The sequence below is a fragment of the Argopecten irradians genome, chromosome 15, assembly GCF_041381155.1.
Source record: "Argopecten irradians isolate NY chromosome 15, Ai_NY, whole genome shotgun sequence".
Taxonomy (NCBI): Eukaryota; Metazoa; Mollusca; class Bivalvia; order Pectinida; family Pectinidae; genus Argopecten; species Argopecten irradians.
This window is the reverse complement of record NC_091148.1, coordinates 21870138-21887364: the sequence shown is the minus strand read 5'-3', so window position 1 is coordinate 21887364 and position 17227 is coordinate 21870138. Positions and strand designations below refer to the sequence as shown.

General features: G+C 35.2%; 1 protein-coding gene across 1 annotated transcript in view; it reads left to right on the top strand.

The window, feature by feature from the left end:
• Positions 1-17227, top strand: part of LOC138308934 (two pore potassium channel protein sup-9-like) — a 91422-nt gene that overhangs the window by 20959 nt on the left and 53236 nt on the right. The window contains exon 2 of the mRNA XM_069249990.1: positions 1470-1531. The gene's annotated coding sequence lies outside the window, so the exon portion shown is untranslated. The remainder of the gene's footprint in view (positions 1-1469; positions 1532-17227) is intronic.

Below are 17227 nucleotides of genomic sequence, written 5' to 3'. Positions count from 1 at the left end.
TACAAATGATGGGGCTGACCCCCCGGGGGCCTGAGGGGCGGGGTCAAATGGGGTCCATTTGGCTATTTCCATATAAACGACTTCTTCTCTGAAACCAAGCATGGGATAGCACCCATAATGCAATGGTAGCATCCTTATAGGGTGGGGATTCAAAATTGTACAAATGATGGGGCTGACCCCCCGGGGGCCTGAGGGGCGGGGTCAAATGGGGTCAATTTGGCTATTTCCATATAAACGACTTCTTCTCTGAAACTAAGCATGAGATAGCACTCATAATGCAATGGTAGTATCGTTATAGGGTAGGGATTAAAAATTGTACAAATGATGTGGCTGACCCCCCGGGGGCCTGAGGGGCGGGGTCAAAAGGGGTTCAATTTGGCTATTTCCATATAAACGACTTCTTCTCTGAAACCAAGCATGGGATAGCACCCATAATGCAATGGTAGCATCCTTATAGGGTGGGGATTCAAAATTGTACAAATGATGGGGCAGACCCCCGGGGGCCTGAGGGGCGGGGTCAAAAGGGTTCAATTTGGCTATTTCCATATAAACGACTTCTTCTCTGAAACCAAGCATGGGATAGCACCCATAATGCAATGGTAGCATCCTTATAGGATGGGGATTCAAAATTGTACAAATGATGGGGCTGACCCCCAGGGGGCCTGAGGGGCGGGGTCAAAAGGGGCCAATTTGGCTATTTCCATATAAACAACTTCTTCTCTGAAACTAAGCACGTTATAGCACCCATAATACAATGGTAGTATCCTTATAGTGTGGGAATTCAAAATTGTGCAAATGATAGGGCTGACCCCCCGGGGGCCTGAGGGGCGGGGTCAAAAGTGGTCAATTTCCATATAAATAACTTTTTCTCTGCAACTTAACATGGGATTACGCTCATAATGCAATGGTTACATCCTTATAGGGTTTGAATTCAAAATTTTGCAAATGATGGGGCTGACCCCCCGGGGGCCTGAAGGGTGGGGTCAAAAGGGGTCAATTTAGCTATTTCCATATAAACGACTTCTTCTCTGCAACTAAGAATGGAAGAGCACTTATAATGCAATGGTAGCATCCTTATAGGGTTGGGATTTGAAATTGTACAAATGATAGGGCTGACCCCCGGGGCCTTAGACGGCAATAGATGCGAGGTCAAAAGGTCAATTAGGCTACTATTTTCATATAAATTACTTTGTCTCTGAACCTATGTATTGGATAGCATATTTGTATGGTATCAATAGCATCATTGTATGGTTGTGATTCAAAATTAAACTTTGGGAGTCAATTTTGCTTATTTTTCTAATTGTCTGAGTCTTGTGATAATTACTAACAAAAAACCAGGTGAGCGATACAGGCCCTCTGGGCCTCTTGTTTAATTTTAAGAATTCAACTTAATTGTCAAGAATTGTTCAAATTTGTGTAGTACGTGTAACGAGACTAAACATTGACGAAATTTCTATTTTGTGTTTTAGACGGCGTCCATATGACCTTGACCTAAAGGACAGCGCGAGACACCCTACAGCACGTGAAGACCGTAAGTTTCCTGCAGGCATGACACTTTGTAATACCTAATGTATGGTTATGTGGAGAGAGGGATAGCTATAGCTTCTTAGGCTAAGTACAAAAAGATGGCAGATTAAAAATAATGAAGTGTTTGCTATTTCGCCAGTTGCCTATTTTAGTGTATATTTTAACACTTTTTAAAAGCCTTAAAAATGCATATATTTATTATTTTCATATTGTAATTCGGTAATTTGTTGTCCGGTTTCATTATTATCTTTGACTAAACAAAATGGCGGCCATTACGATTGGCTTGCCTGCCTACTGAAACAGGATACCGTTCACGTTGACTGTTATACAAGGGCCTCATATGAGTCTTAAGCCCTGAGATGTAATTAAAATTGCGCTAATGGCTTTATCTGACGAAATTTTTTGTGAGCTTTTTGACACTTTGGTCCCTGTGCTCACTCTATGGATAGCATTTGGGGCATTTTGCTAATAGAAGACACTAATTGCTAGAATAAAAATAATCATTTTAGCATTTTTTGCAAAGCCATTTTTTTTGGCTGAAGAAAGAGAATAAATTTGTAGTTTCATTTTTTTCCATTCTAAATTAAAATACCTGAGCTATCAAATCCATATGATTCAAGATGGAATTTAAGTTCCTAAACATTTGTCATTCCAAGTACGTGTTACACTGAAAAATAATGGCCTGGTTATGGCCTTGAGGAATATAGGGAGGGATATGTGGAGGAGTATGAAAATATCATGTTCTTTTATTATTTTCTTAGCTTACTTTTAGCAATTTAAAGCATTGCAAATTTTGCCCTATGCGCTATTGTAGATATCGTAATTTTGAAAAGACAAATAAGTGACTTTATTGGGCACTAGGTGTGTTCTGCTAAAAATATTTCTTTTTTGCTAAAGATAAAAGAAAGGTTTTAGCAACTTTTGCTAAGGCGTTTTTTTTATCTAGAGTTACCAGAGGGTCCAAGTGCTGAAAATCGGGTTATTTGATGACCGCCGGGTCAATCGGGTATACATTCTAAAATGTCTAAAAAACGGGTCAACCGGGAAAATCGGGTGAGTTGGCAATTCATGACACTTTGTAATACCTAATGTATGGTTATGTGGAGAGTGGCATAGCTATAGCGTCATAGGCTAAGTACAAAAAGATGGCAGATTAAAAATAATGAAGTGTTTGCTATTTCACCAGTTGCCTATTTGACTCCTGTTTATTAATATGAAACATAACACAATGCTTTTTTCAAGTATAAGATTATTTTGTTTCTATCGTAGTATGATACAAAGATGAAACGATTAATTTTACTCAAGTTCATTAACATTACATGTTGCTTGAGTAAGTTAAAATGCTATGTGCATTTAAAAAGTAAAACGTCGTTCAGTTTCGATTAAAGAAAATCGTTTGTAAAATCCAAACAAAAATATCATAATATGAACATTTAAAGACAGTTAACTTTTAAAAAGTTTCCCAACTGGCAGCTAAATAGTGTACATGTATACTAGACATTTTCATTATTGGTAAAAGTTTAATATAAAGCGCTTCTAGTACTATAGTCGCGTGTAGCGTGTATGCGCACGGTATATGAGCTTTATAGAAGCCGGCTCGAACGGGAGATCCAATTCCAAATGTTTTACGAGTCTTTGAAAAAAACTATACCTCTCCATAAATCTTATCATGAATGGCCTTGACGGGTCACCTTTTCTCTAGCGCGGACTTAGCCACGCCAACACGCTGTGAAGAATGCTCGACTTCATACAATCAATATAGGCTAACACCGGAAATGAAATGAATACACACGATATTGAAAATGGAGCATAATGCTGTTTTTGCTACAACATATTTCGCATTAGTAATTGCAAACGTTGGATATCGCTAGGTAGCATTACAGCGATAACGGGATCGCATCACAGACGTGATCATAGAATATAGTATCACACGAGATTCCTGATCAAGATAACGCGAGAGTTATATGAGATTACACGATAATGCGAGAGTCATGCATCGGCGGAAAATAATATGATGTGATGCAAAATTATGTTGTTGTGCTGTTCGATGCATTCTTATCTATCATGGTGTATTATCTCCAATTTATCCGCGGTGATATAGCGATAATTTGGCAGACTATGGAACCAAGGATATGATCAATAAATCGCTGATGGTACGAAATGTGCTCGGTGCAAACAGTTCGAGATTATTTGTTGTGACGTAGTCAGATTAACTGTGCTACGTATATGTAACTGTTTCTGTTAAACCGCTTGTAAACTTTGCAACAAAATATTACAAATATAATTCCATGTTGTCTTTTCAAAATGTATTTTAAAAATTAGTTTCTGAACGAATGAATGGATTCGTGATTCCACTGCAAATACAATGTAGTGTCAAAACTTCAATAAAGACCACTCAATGGACAACGAAAAATATCCTTATCACCAATAGTCTTTATTCACAAAAGAAATTGCATTGTATGTAAATGACCAGTTGGACACTATGAAGTGGTCTTATCAATCAGGTGTTATTTATACAGAGTTGGTCGTTAAGGCATGTTTAATTCGATGTAATTTTATCCTCTCGCGAATATCACAGAATTAAATTCATAAAGAGAAGAAACATAGATGCATATCGTGTGACGTCATATTTATGTGTGCAATTTCATTTTTTTAACTTTTTGAAACATCCGTAGATAGTTTAGCGATACACAGATGTCACATATAATCCAGTTGTGACGTCATATTTGAGTTGCCCCGACAGAAAATTCAGGAGTGTCTAACAACACTTAAGACGACAACTCATTAGTACATGTACAGTGCAGGCGTACGTTAAGTGAAATCTAATCTAGATAACGTCGCTCCAAAATTTATCGTCGTGGTATGGCGTGAGATTGTGATCCAACTTCCAATTTGTTTCTGTTTAAATTTGTTTGGATTTAAAGTTCTACGTTTTAATCAAATGTTTTGCCTAGTTATGTTTGAAGAATGCATGGAAATACTGTTTGACGATGACTCGGTCTTTGTCGTAAATAAACATCTAGTTCTTTTGGAACATGAAATTCTCGCTATTTATCTATGGAAATACAAGCAATGGATTTCAATCTCATTGCAAACATGTTCCACTGACTAACCATAGATAGTTTATATCCATATGTAATCTTGATTTAGGGATGGGCTCTCAATGTCTTTGTCTACACTGTTGAAATTACGTCTTTGTTCCATATTCACGTTAAATGAAATAATCTAAATCTACAAACCACCAAAGAAAATATTCACGAATATTTTTCGTAATACAGTATACTACATCCTGAACATAAATTTAACTTTGAGTTTCATAAATTCTCATAAAATAAACATAATTGGAACACCATAGTTAATAAAATCGGTAGTTCCTTCTCTTGTTCAGTGATTAGTATTTAGTCAGTGGGAATGTTTTACCCGTTGTCAGTATATGTGACAAGATGGGGTGTGCTGTTTGGTGACCTTAGCGGCATGTTTCAGTAAGATAACACTATAGAAATGTCAAGAGTGACACTATTACATGAAGAAACAACACAGACATACAGACATGCGTACCCTCACACACGCTGCACATTACATGCTTTTGAGACCGTACTTAAACGCCTTTATCTGTTTATAGGACGTTAAACCTAACTTATTAAACCAAAGCGTTAGATGACGTAATCAACCCTATGAACGCAGTACAACGTCATATACTTCAAAACGAAAAAAGCGTCTATTGGTAGGTGGAGAAGAAATGATAGGATGAATTGTTCACCTTGAGTTTGAGTTTTACGAGAAATATATTGAGTGCGGGTCTTCTAGTATTGTCTATATATATAGTTAGCCTAAAGACCGGAGATGTGTCTCATTTGGACCTTTAACGAGAATAAACCCCACAGGCAATGTACCATAATATACCAAGAAAACCGGGTGTCACTCTGATGTGGCGGTGTTCAAAGCAAAACTAACGTATGTACATTCATCATAAAATTCATACTGAAACAGCCACTGTTTGGGATTCTCGACACATGGAAATGCTATTTATAAGGAAAAACGCCTTCTTAAATTTTCAATAGCCTTGTTTTCGTCTCAGTTATCACCCTTGCGAAAGGTACACAGGGTGAGCGGAGCGCAGCCTGGCGGAGAGTAGAATACCAACGGAAGGGAACCAGTCTACACTTTCAAATGGTATCATTTGCGGTTGTTCATCAGAAAGTTTATATATATGTATTATTGATTATCGCAAAACATAATATAAAATAATTTATTTTGCTTTTTGTGCATACGCAATCAGTACTTAATTCCATACAAGACATAGCGTCATGGATTTTTTCGGGACGCAATTAATAATTTTTAACACTCTGATCTTAAAGTAAAATACGAAGCTCATACCTTTCGATGGTGGTAATGGTGTAAAGTAAGTAACTTTTGTAACTGAAGAAAACTACTAATTCGTCTACTCCTGTTTTTGATAGATTAAATACCGTTTGTCAGCGGCGGAGCATCTTTAAGTTTGTTCAACGGCCATGCTTGAATGTACACATTAACTTACAATTTAAAATACGTTTGACATGATCCTATGTTACCGAAGCATACTATTGATATTCCGAGCCGTTGTTAGTACCACTGCCTAACCCGTTCAGCAGTAATGCCTATGCAGTGGCTCCGTGACGTGAGTGTTGAGACTGGTACTATGTTACATCTATTAATAGAAAAGCACGTGCGTATATAGCAGATAGGTAAACTAGACTACTACACAGACTGGCGACCTATGGGGGAGGTTAGGTGCGTATTAAGGCATGATAGTGTGTGATTCGATTATTTTACTGTAATTGTAATCCTATGATTCATTTTAGCGATATACAAATATTCGCGTACATTCTCGAGAAAGCGAAACGTGAATCTAGGTTTCATTAGTACTTGTATATAAGTTAACGTATATATTTATATGAATACCGAATTATTTTACAGTACCACAATACACTATGGTAATGTGTTATACATGTCTATAACAGGTCTTGTAAAGACTATGTTTCGTATGATAAAAGAAGTATACACTCACTATGTTTGATTAGATTGAATGAACTCAATGTGTTAATATGAAACCTAACATTAAGACTTTCATAAATTTCTTTTTGTTGCATATTTGTTTATATAGTAGTAGCGGTATTAAGACATAAAATATACCTCTAAATAAATGTGGATATTAGTTTATACAGTAAAACTTTGACAATAACGAGTCAGGGGATTTGAATTTATTTCGTAATGAGCAGAAATTCGTGTAATGCAGATTCGTCTTAAGAAAGTTTTACTGTATAATACGCTAATAATACTATATGTATCTACTAAATTATCATCAAACTATCACTATAACTTCATACATCGCACTACATGATCTCGCGAGATGTTTGTTTGGTAGGCGTGAACTGGTACTTTGAAACAGGAACTCACAATAAGTCTGAATGTAACAGACACACTGGCTATATCATTGTTGAGATCACATCATTGGGTAACCACACACAATGTTACGCAGACAGAGCTTCGAAAAAGTGCAACATGCAAACAAAACCAGACTTAGATATGTTTGTTTTTGTGCTCTCGCCATGCGTGATACCGTCAAGCCGGTAATTTATGTGGGTCGATATATTTGCGATTTAGACAGTAAAAAAAAAGAGAGAAAATGAATTCTAAGCTTTCGTAATTTGGCTATAATTATGTATATAATTTTGATTAATTAAAATTTTAAGAGCATTTCTCAAATATTTATTGTATGGATGTGTTAAGTAGAAGTTGAACTACATTTACGATGTATGTGTAACACAATTGATGCTACCTTCTCTGGAGTACGACTTTTCATTCGACTTGTGCTGTTTGGGGGGTATCATAAGTCTTCATAATGTTTTAAACTATACTTCACTTTCTGCCTTTTATAAATATGACTTTAATTTTATGGCCATTTTATGGTTTTCTCATCCATTTGCCAAGCTATTAAAGATGCCGTTGCTTTTTTCCAAATAGCTTCAAGTATCTAAAACAAATGATACGGTTTTTATAGTTTTGATAGCATGGCATTTTTTTTTAAACGCCCATATGGTCAGTACGTCATAAAGGTTATACTGAAGTTAACACATTGAAACAATCGAGTCGGCTGCCGACACTTGAACGTAGCAACATTTCTTGTTACAATAACGTGTGAATCCTGACTACACCGTTAAGTACTGTGTAATATATTGAATGAAAATATTTCTTAAACGCCTTTCTCGTTTATTTACATTGATGAAACGTCAGCGATGGTTTGTTTACAATCAAAATGGACTATCGGCGTATACGGTACTATACTTTAGCGCACATTAGGCCTTGCACCATCAGTAGTAAATCTTCTTGGCACTACAGAGACCGTACACATTCTAATTAAACAATATGTGTGTATACGTGAGCCTAGCGGGGGCCGTTAAACGTCCACTTAGGGTGGCCATTATGTCCCGCTAAGCGGAAATAACAACCAGACTCGACTGACACAAACGTGTCGAAACAGACCAGATACTGACCACGAGTACCAGACAGTCTAGGCCACTGTGTGAAAAGGAATCTGGATTTCCTAGGCATATTAGGGAATTCTGGACGTTCTCCATTGCTATTAGTTACTAAGTACCCTTCCATTGTCTGATTAATAACATCCAATACCAGTAACATGTTTAGGTTTTAGAACAACACTGATAATTTTCAAAGTTTTTTTTCCTGTTGCTAGATTCTAATTATTTAGTCAAAGAATTTATGCGTGGACTTTCTGCATGGTTATACTTTGCCATCAGAGTAATTCTCAACAGTGGTTGACTCTACTCCTATTTAATGCCTCATTTCGGTGTTGGTCGATTATTTTCTTATTTCAATATATATATACTCTTCAGTGCAATAAGTGGAAAGGATGTGTAATATCAATAATCATATACCATATAGTCGGTTATCTATTTAAACGCGACTGTACAGACTTTATTTTTTTCCGGTTTATTTTTTTTTCCAATCAATATATAAATGTCTATATAAGTATATATGATTCACTCATTTCGAACATTTCACGGATAGAAAAATCAGCGATCATAGCAATGCCCCGTAAAACCTCGAAAAAATCATCTTCGCGAAAATATCATTACGCAAAAAATAGCCAGTTAAATGATATATTTTTGTGTCTATGAATATTATGTGTAAGTCGAATATGAATATTGATGATGATTCTACGGTCTAACTACACTATGCCAATTTGATATCGAGGCCCTGAACTATATTTATGTATGGAGTTGAAGACGCTTACTTCTCAGGAACATTTATCTTTGTCTTAGAACGAAATATTCTATAAATGCTTTTCTATCGTTTTATCGATATCAATCTTAATTCACTTTATTGCAATTCTCATACACAATGCTTAACACTTTATGTATGATCAAACTTTTAGTTATAGGGCCATGATTTTTTTAGGTATTAGTTCTCGTAAAATAAATTCAAGATATTTTATCAAATCTGTTTAAATTGTCCTGTATATTAATAGGACGTTTAACTTATGGAACGAAACCAGACCAAGTCATGACACACGTATACGTTAATGATATTTTAAACCACATCCAAGTTGTGTCATGCATTTATTATATTTACGGGTTAACATTGTGGGTTATGTGATCAAACATTCATGGTTTTTTGTGTTATGTGGGGAATTATCAGCGATAGAGATTACTATTTCATAGCCACCTGTTTCTATCTATTGAATATAATAGAGACATCAGAAGGATTTATACGTGTATATTTCCTTTGATGCAAAAAATTACATTGGAATTATTTCCATATTTGATGACGTAAACCTTGTAAGCACACAATAATGTTTGAGAAAGGGAACGGGCATTGCTGTTGTTACTGTTCCAATACAATCTATAGATTGGAATTCGTTTAACAACAACAGAAGTATCCTGTAAGATCTCTGATCAAAATAGCAAAACTGTAATATGTGATATGCAACTTACTTTTAGTGTTATGTATTTTCATATCAAAGAGTTATCTTCCCTTGTATAAAGGTTTTGATTATATGTTTGTGAACGTAACATCGTGCGTTTCACACACAAAACGACGTGAATGTATCCCTCATTATACCGACGTCATACTGGATGCATACCCACTTAGATGTTACTTTATAGTAAGTATAGGCAGGATAACGTTGTAACGATATGAGAAGCATTTGCATTGTCGAAACAGTCTGATGATCGAGTGGGCGGACGTCACGGCGAGGAAATAGGTGAGGGCTAATACAACCTACGATAAGAGTACGTGTTCTGTTGTTCAGGGGACGTGTTCTACCGTGTAAAATTAGTGTATTTCGTCCTGAGGAGTTGTTTCATTCTGTGGTAAAGTGTGCAGGAGAAGTTTGGATTTACACTTCTGTGCTTTCATGTGGTAATGTGTATTGATTATTCCATGGATAGTGGATTGTGATTAATATTATTATTCGAGGAAAATACACGTGTGTGTAAAGAGTACACACAGGTACACAGGTTTGTGTTGGGTATCAGCATTCAAGTTTTATATGTTATTGTTTGTTTTAACATACAAATATGTCAATTCATACAAACACAGTTGAGTGGAACCATTGGATAAGTCGAATATTTTGTCGACGTCGACTTATCGGAGTTTATCGACAGCACCATTACTTAACATGATGGCATTTACCAAATTATAGAAAACAATACAAAGTATATGTAATACAGTTATCGCCATACGTACATAAACATCCACTCTCAATTATAAATAACACACACCTCCATGTTCCTATATTTATGATGTAGTCATATTCAGACAAGAACATGGGTTAATGCAGTACCTTTTGAAAGAAATGTCTTATTTAGTGAAGCAATAATTTATTTAAATAATAGTTGGATATATTAATTGCTAACACTTATTAACACTTCTTAGGATTGACACCGGCCTGTACTATTATAGCACTGGCATTAGTAGCAGTTATTCAGTGACACCTATCATTTGTTTTTCATTAAAGTAAGGAATCGAGTATTTATGGCATTTATATAGACCATATTTTTTCATAGATTGATAGGTTATGGTAATATTTCATTATACTCATTGTTTGGGTATCGGGGGCCTCTGATTTTAAAGTTGTTAGGGCTAGACCCAGAAAACAGTTTATCAACGATGATTTCATCCATATTATAGCCATTTTATGAGGATTAGTTTACGTTTCCATGACAACGAGAATGACGTCCCAATGATCACGATTGATGACATTTATATCCAAATAGACGTCATTTTGGCTTAGTGTAATAGTGACACGTGATTGTAATTATTCATATTTACACATGTATACCATAAGAGGATATTGTGAAATTGTTTTTAATAGTTGTCAAGGTCTATTGAATGTTCAATCCCTGTCTAAAGTTAATATGGAAAGAAAATCGATCAAATCTTGAAACATTTTCAGCATGGTTCGTTTAAACCTTGTCTTGTTTTGATTCAAACATTTCAAACAAGATTCATCCATTTGTATTGTTTAAAGTTCATATGCAAGCTCCTTTCTGATGTTGCTAGCGATGGAGCATGAATTGTGCGTTCTTTACCCCATATTTCACTTCTCACATTATGTTTATTCACGATTTTTATTTTTACGAATTCAAAGATTCAGAAATATGATATAGAAATATATAAAAAAATATTTCATTAAGTATTTTCAGTTAGTCTAAAAATAATTAATATTTATATGAATGACATGTTATGAGAGACATCACGATTTTTACGTCATTAGTGTTCAAATATAGTGTTTTGGCAAATCACGTAAAGCTAATTCTGTCATTTATTGAATGATGTCACGACTTTTGTCATAATATTCTCCCACCTCGTCAATATTGAAATATAAAATGTCGGTTAATTACGAAAAAAGTCAACTAATTATAGATATATTCTATATTTAGCAATCTAGCTGTGCCACCATTGTTGTTAATGTCAACTAGCTTCGTATCGTAACCTTAGACAAGGCGCATTCGTCTCCTTCTCGCGTATACACTCAAACTAATAAAACTAAGGTTTCCGCTAATTTTACGCGAAGCCAACAGGGAATAAACTCTCATATATCCGATTCAATTTGCAGTCTTATTTTCAATACGCTAGCAGTCATTCGATTTCCATCCAAAGAGTTAGGCTTCAAAGTATTAAATATAGGCTAGGGTCAGAGGGTTTACAAATGAAAGGTTAAAAGCCGAAGCCAAAGGGAAGTTCTTCGCTGTCTCTAAAACTTGTTGATTTGCTTTTCTCAGCACGTACCGACAACCCGCGTGATGTCAGATTGTCGATATTAATTAATGTAATTATGTTATATACCATAAGATAATTAGGACAGATTATACTTTTTCCTCACGAAGTACAATTTGCATCCTTATATAATGTAACATTTCTATTTAATACTTATTCCTTTTAGTATTTTTCGAATCATAAAATGGAATTACCATTATGGATAATTGGTAGATCGTATATAAGATAATTTGCAGATAGTGTATATCGAAAACTCAGTTGCAGATTTTTCGTACCTGCACACAATAGATGTGAACACACATGTGAACGAACACATTGTATTAGTGTTATTTTGGACTGAAGAAGGCCCTCTAGTGGCTGAATATATATCCCATAGAAAAGATTTTTGATTTTACTTTGAATTTGTTTTGGCCTTTTATTTCGGAATATAATAGCTTTATACCGTTTTTACCTTATTATCAATAGCAGGAACATTGTATAAAGATAATTACCTTATAATATGTTATTTGATTCCTGGACAAGCCATTTAGGTTAATGCTGTCATGATTTTTTTATCGTGAATATGGATTTATAAAGTATATTAATAATGAGATATAGCAGGATATACTATAAAATATTTCATAACCATGATACATTGATTTAATGGGTATGTTTTTTCAGCATGTAAATGTTTTAATAATGCCATAGAAAAAAGCGTGGGTTCATGACATTTTCAACATAGTTCATTATATCTTCATAAACCTATATCGAGTTGTGTTATATTGTATATGGTTAAGGGCGTTTTGCGCGGGTAGATTGACGGTTCAGATTTCTAGGCTAAGTTACTGGTTTTGTCATTTGTCTCTACATCTAAGATACGGTAGGTGGGTTCATTTGTCAATTGTTCTATCACTAAACATTTGAGTCTGAGGTACGGTCAGTTGGCTTTGTGCGTCCATTGTTCTGCAACCAACTCTCTGCCTCTATGTTGCGGTTGATTGGTTTTTCTGTCCTATATGTTACGGTTGATTGGTTTGGTGTGTCCATTGTTCTATGTCTAGACCTCCACCTCCCTCACTTTTGCAAGGAACCCAAGCGTTACTGAAGGTCGGTGAGTTTTTTTCAAGATATTTTTCAACACTTAATGTATTTAAGATTATCTAACCCGAATGCTTGCGTGTATGACGTAAAATATGGAATCATGTGACAGGTGTATATTTGTTACATAAACACTGATAGCGTTGATCTCCATGGGTGTCAGTTGAGTGTAATGACTTTTAAGAAGTTGGAATCAACCGCCACAATCACACCTGTGTAAAAACCAGTTAGAAACCTGCTGCCTTCCCAGCGATGCATAAATACGAAATCTGGTAGGATTTAAGCCTCATTTCATGTTTTAATTGGCCAAGTCGAAATGACGCAGATAGATGGCGTATTAATATTAGTAATGCAATATCTAATTTGAAAAATGGCTGTCGTATTAACATGAATATAATTCATAACGTATAAATCATTACGGCTGCATACACACAGTTTGAGATGAAACAGACATGAAGCGGAGAGGAATTACATCGGCTGTCGTTTACATTGATAGACGGTATACCTTTGAATACATAGGTACGCCAAAGCGAACCGTTAGTGTTTCGACAGCAGACTTACTATAATTAATGATTCGCACTGTATTACACGAGCATTTGTAACTCTGTCTGTTTTTCGTAACAGATATAAAAATAATTATTTGTACACCGTTATTTTACTCTTAAATATCAAAGAAACACAATTTAACAAAGCATGACAATTTATTGACTCGCGCACTATCCGGGTTTTACTCTTATAATACATACTACTGTCTGAAAGTCTTCTTCATTTATTGTTAACATTTTTGAAAACGTCAATGTAAAGCACAGCTGTAACTTCTGAAAGCCTACGCTACCAATACAACGGCACAGAAATGGGTAACATTAAATATCTCTCCACAAATCATACAATAGCATACATTAACGCAATCTGTTTTCGTAGTTATTTTATTTAGTGTTATCATGCATAATTAGGACTATTTCGCGGCAATTTGTTTTCCCGATTTACACTTGTTACTACGTGTAGTTGAAACGTCTTTGGAGTGCCTTATTTGAGAGAGTGTACTTCGAAATAAAGTGGGACCCACTTAATTTGAAATCGGTTATATGAAAGTTCTGTTCAATATGAAATGAATTATCATCCCTGGTTCACATATATATGCATTGTTTTTCTCCTTAGTTATATTAAATCGGGATAATTTAAGATATTTTCCATTCCCCGAAGACTTTAATATAACCGGATTCCACTGCACGTATGTTTAACACTGTTGTCACAGTCAGTGCGGTCCAAAAATGGTGAGGTAGTTGTCAAAATCCCACTAGTAGAAAATGGCACAACACAAATATACTGCAGCCTCCCAACACCATGGACTTTTAATTAAAAAAAAACCCAAACCATACCAAACGCATGCCGAATATCCCAAACGTTCTATAAAATAACCTATCAGTTATGTATCATTAATGGGTTGTGTTTCTTTGTGTCGTTGGCAGCATGCACCAATGATATAGCACTATAAAAAGGGCAAGAGTTCCACTATTCAAGAAGACACAACACGAATGTACCGCAGTCTCCCAAAACACGTACCTTACACTACATACACGCTACACATCGCATACGTCGGAGGCCGTCCTGAAATGACCCTGGCTGTTAATAGGACGTTTATTAATCAAACAAACAAACATGTTATACACATTGGAAATTGCGAAATACTTTACAGACATTAAGTAGGAACTGATATAATTATATTGAACAGTGATTTGATTGCGTTAAAGGCGGGATGAATGCTATTTGATACAAAAATATACAATGTAGCAATATCAATGTGTATTGATGTTATATACAGTGAAATGAATGTGAGATATCCGGGTTCTACTTTAACTGTAATTTCCATATCTTTATTCCATTTAATCCTTTGTCAATCAACGATACGATAACATCCAGCTGCCGCAAACACATCAAAGACTTTGAATATTTATATATGAATAACAGACACTGTCGCCATGGACCCGGGTCAATACATACGTAGTAACAGGTTGCTGGCTATTGGTGACCTTTTGACCTCAATTTTTTATTTCAAGTTTATGCGTACTTTGAAGGATTCTTTCGAAATGCTATATAAATTGTTAGTTTTATAATCATTTTTTTTCTCGAACACGGTCTTCCACGCCTTCCATTGTGCACTAGTACGTCTATATCGAACACTTATATATAACAAATTGATGGTTATAATTTAGTAATTTTCATTCCGCGTTGAGATTCCTACATATATTTATGATATGTTTGCAAAATTTCTATTACGAACTATAGGTATAGCCATGTTTTACTGCACCCGCAAACAATGCTAATTCAACCAAGTGCAGTTTTGTAACTGATCACGTTTTTTTTCTCTCGATGAAATCCATATATGGTCACAGATGAAAACTGGGATAACAGCATGGTTCCATTCTGTCTCCGGTACCGAAATATGTGAATTAGTTAGTTAGTTACATTTCCGCCTTTATGACTCCGCCCATTGTATGGGGGCAAACATCATTTTTGAAGTACATGACACACTACACGGACAGGATACATATCTTAGTACTGTTTGTCTTTGTTCGGCACGCATACCATGGGATTCTTCGTTAACGACCTAATTCACCCAAAACGTCCCGAATAAAACAAGAGTACTAAGTCATTAGACACATGCTTTGATACTTATGCACGCGCACAGGTCCGTGACGTCAAAATAATAAAATGAGTGAAATTGTATATCCGTCTATTTTTAGTCTCTTAATTGTCTCCAAAGATAATGATTACAAAAGAATTAATAATAAAACAAATATACACAGTATTGTTACAATATATGTTCTAAACTAATTTTCTTTCGCGGCTATTAAATTTCGCGATTTCTATTTCAAAACAAGTTCGTGATGATTAACATTCGCGTATTTAACAATTGAATGGCAAATCCTATGATGTAGATATTAATTCGCGGAGATAAACTTTTCACGAATTTACAAACTCATATACTGTAAATCCATACTTATTCATGACTGTTCAAATACTAATATGAAATAGTCTTCAATAACCTACTGATAATAGAATGAGAAAATATGCGAATACCAAATGGTTTTTTTTTCAATATATATCGTGTTTCATTCTGAAAACCTGTGTAAAAATTGATACATACACTGTATGTATTTGGTGCAATATTGGAAACTTGGATTGACTAGACATATTTGATATATATGCACTTGGTGGCATATTAATACTGAAATTTTGTACATATGCACTCAATGACATATTGGAAACTTCATAGGTTATAACCATTTGGTACATATGCACTTGAAAACCATAAATATATGCGGAAGCACAAAAATCATCGTTGTTCAAACATTACCTATGTCTATTGTTTTTATACTTCAATAAATGCCATAGTTTCGCAAACAAACGTAGGTGATGATGTCTCGACGAACAGCTTTATATGCCGAACGTACATATCTTAAGCAACATTTGCCATGTATTGTTATATCAATAAGTACAATAGAAATGTGTTTTGGCAGATTGTGATTTCCAAGTCAGGATTTTATTTAACTTCGACAAACACCAGTAGTTGAATATCTTCTATAAATATTTGCTAACGCCATGTTGAGGTTTTGATTACGATAGCTGGGTGGCCTATGATGCATATGCATGCAGGTGGTTAAAATGAGCTCACAGTGTAAAACGAACTAAAAACTGCTATCAAAATACCTCAACAAGGTAAAGGGGATGCTGATTTATCGGATAATACCCCAACTACATTTTCTCCGTCAATCAGTGCCCACGTATTCTTGTGTAATATACCATTGTAGGGTTTACACATTATAAATGATACCTGTGCTGTTCTTTGACATGATTGGGGAGCTGCGGCGGTTCTATCCTTTGTTAATGACTGCCTTGATGTACATGCCAGTACGATAATATTTCTTATGATGTAAAGATTCCTGTCATTTAACTGTTGGCTGTACAATCAGACAGGGAAATACATCGAAATTCCATGTTAATTTTTATACCGTATTCGTCCATTTCGTATTTTAGATGTCTTGCTTACTCTTCCTATATTTTTAACTCGTTCTTTTGTCTTTCCGAATGTCATTTATTTGTAGGCTGTATATTCAGACAGAAAAAATACTTCGAAATTCCAGTTGTTGTTTTTGTTACACCGTATTTGTCCATTTTGTAAAGATGCCTAGCTTATTCTACTTACATTTAAAACTACATGTCTTAGGGGTAACACTCAAGGCCAAATGTGGCAGTGTTAAGGGAGACAACAGGGTTTTGTGCTTCAGTGGCATACTTCAGTGATATAGCACTATAAAAAGGGCAACAGTTGCAAAATACA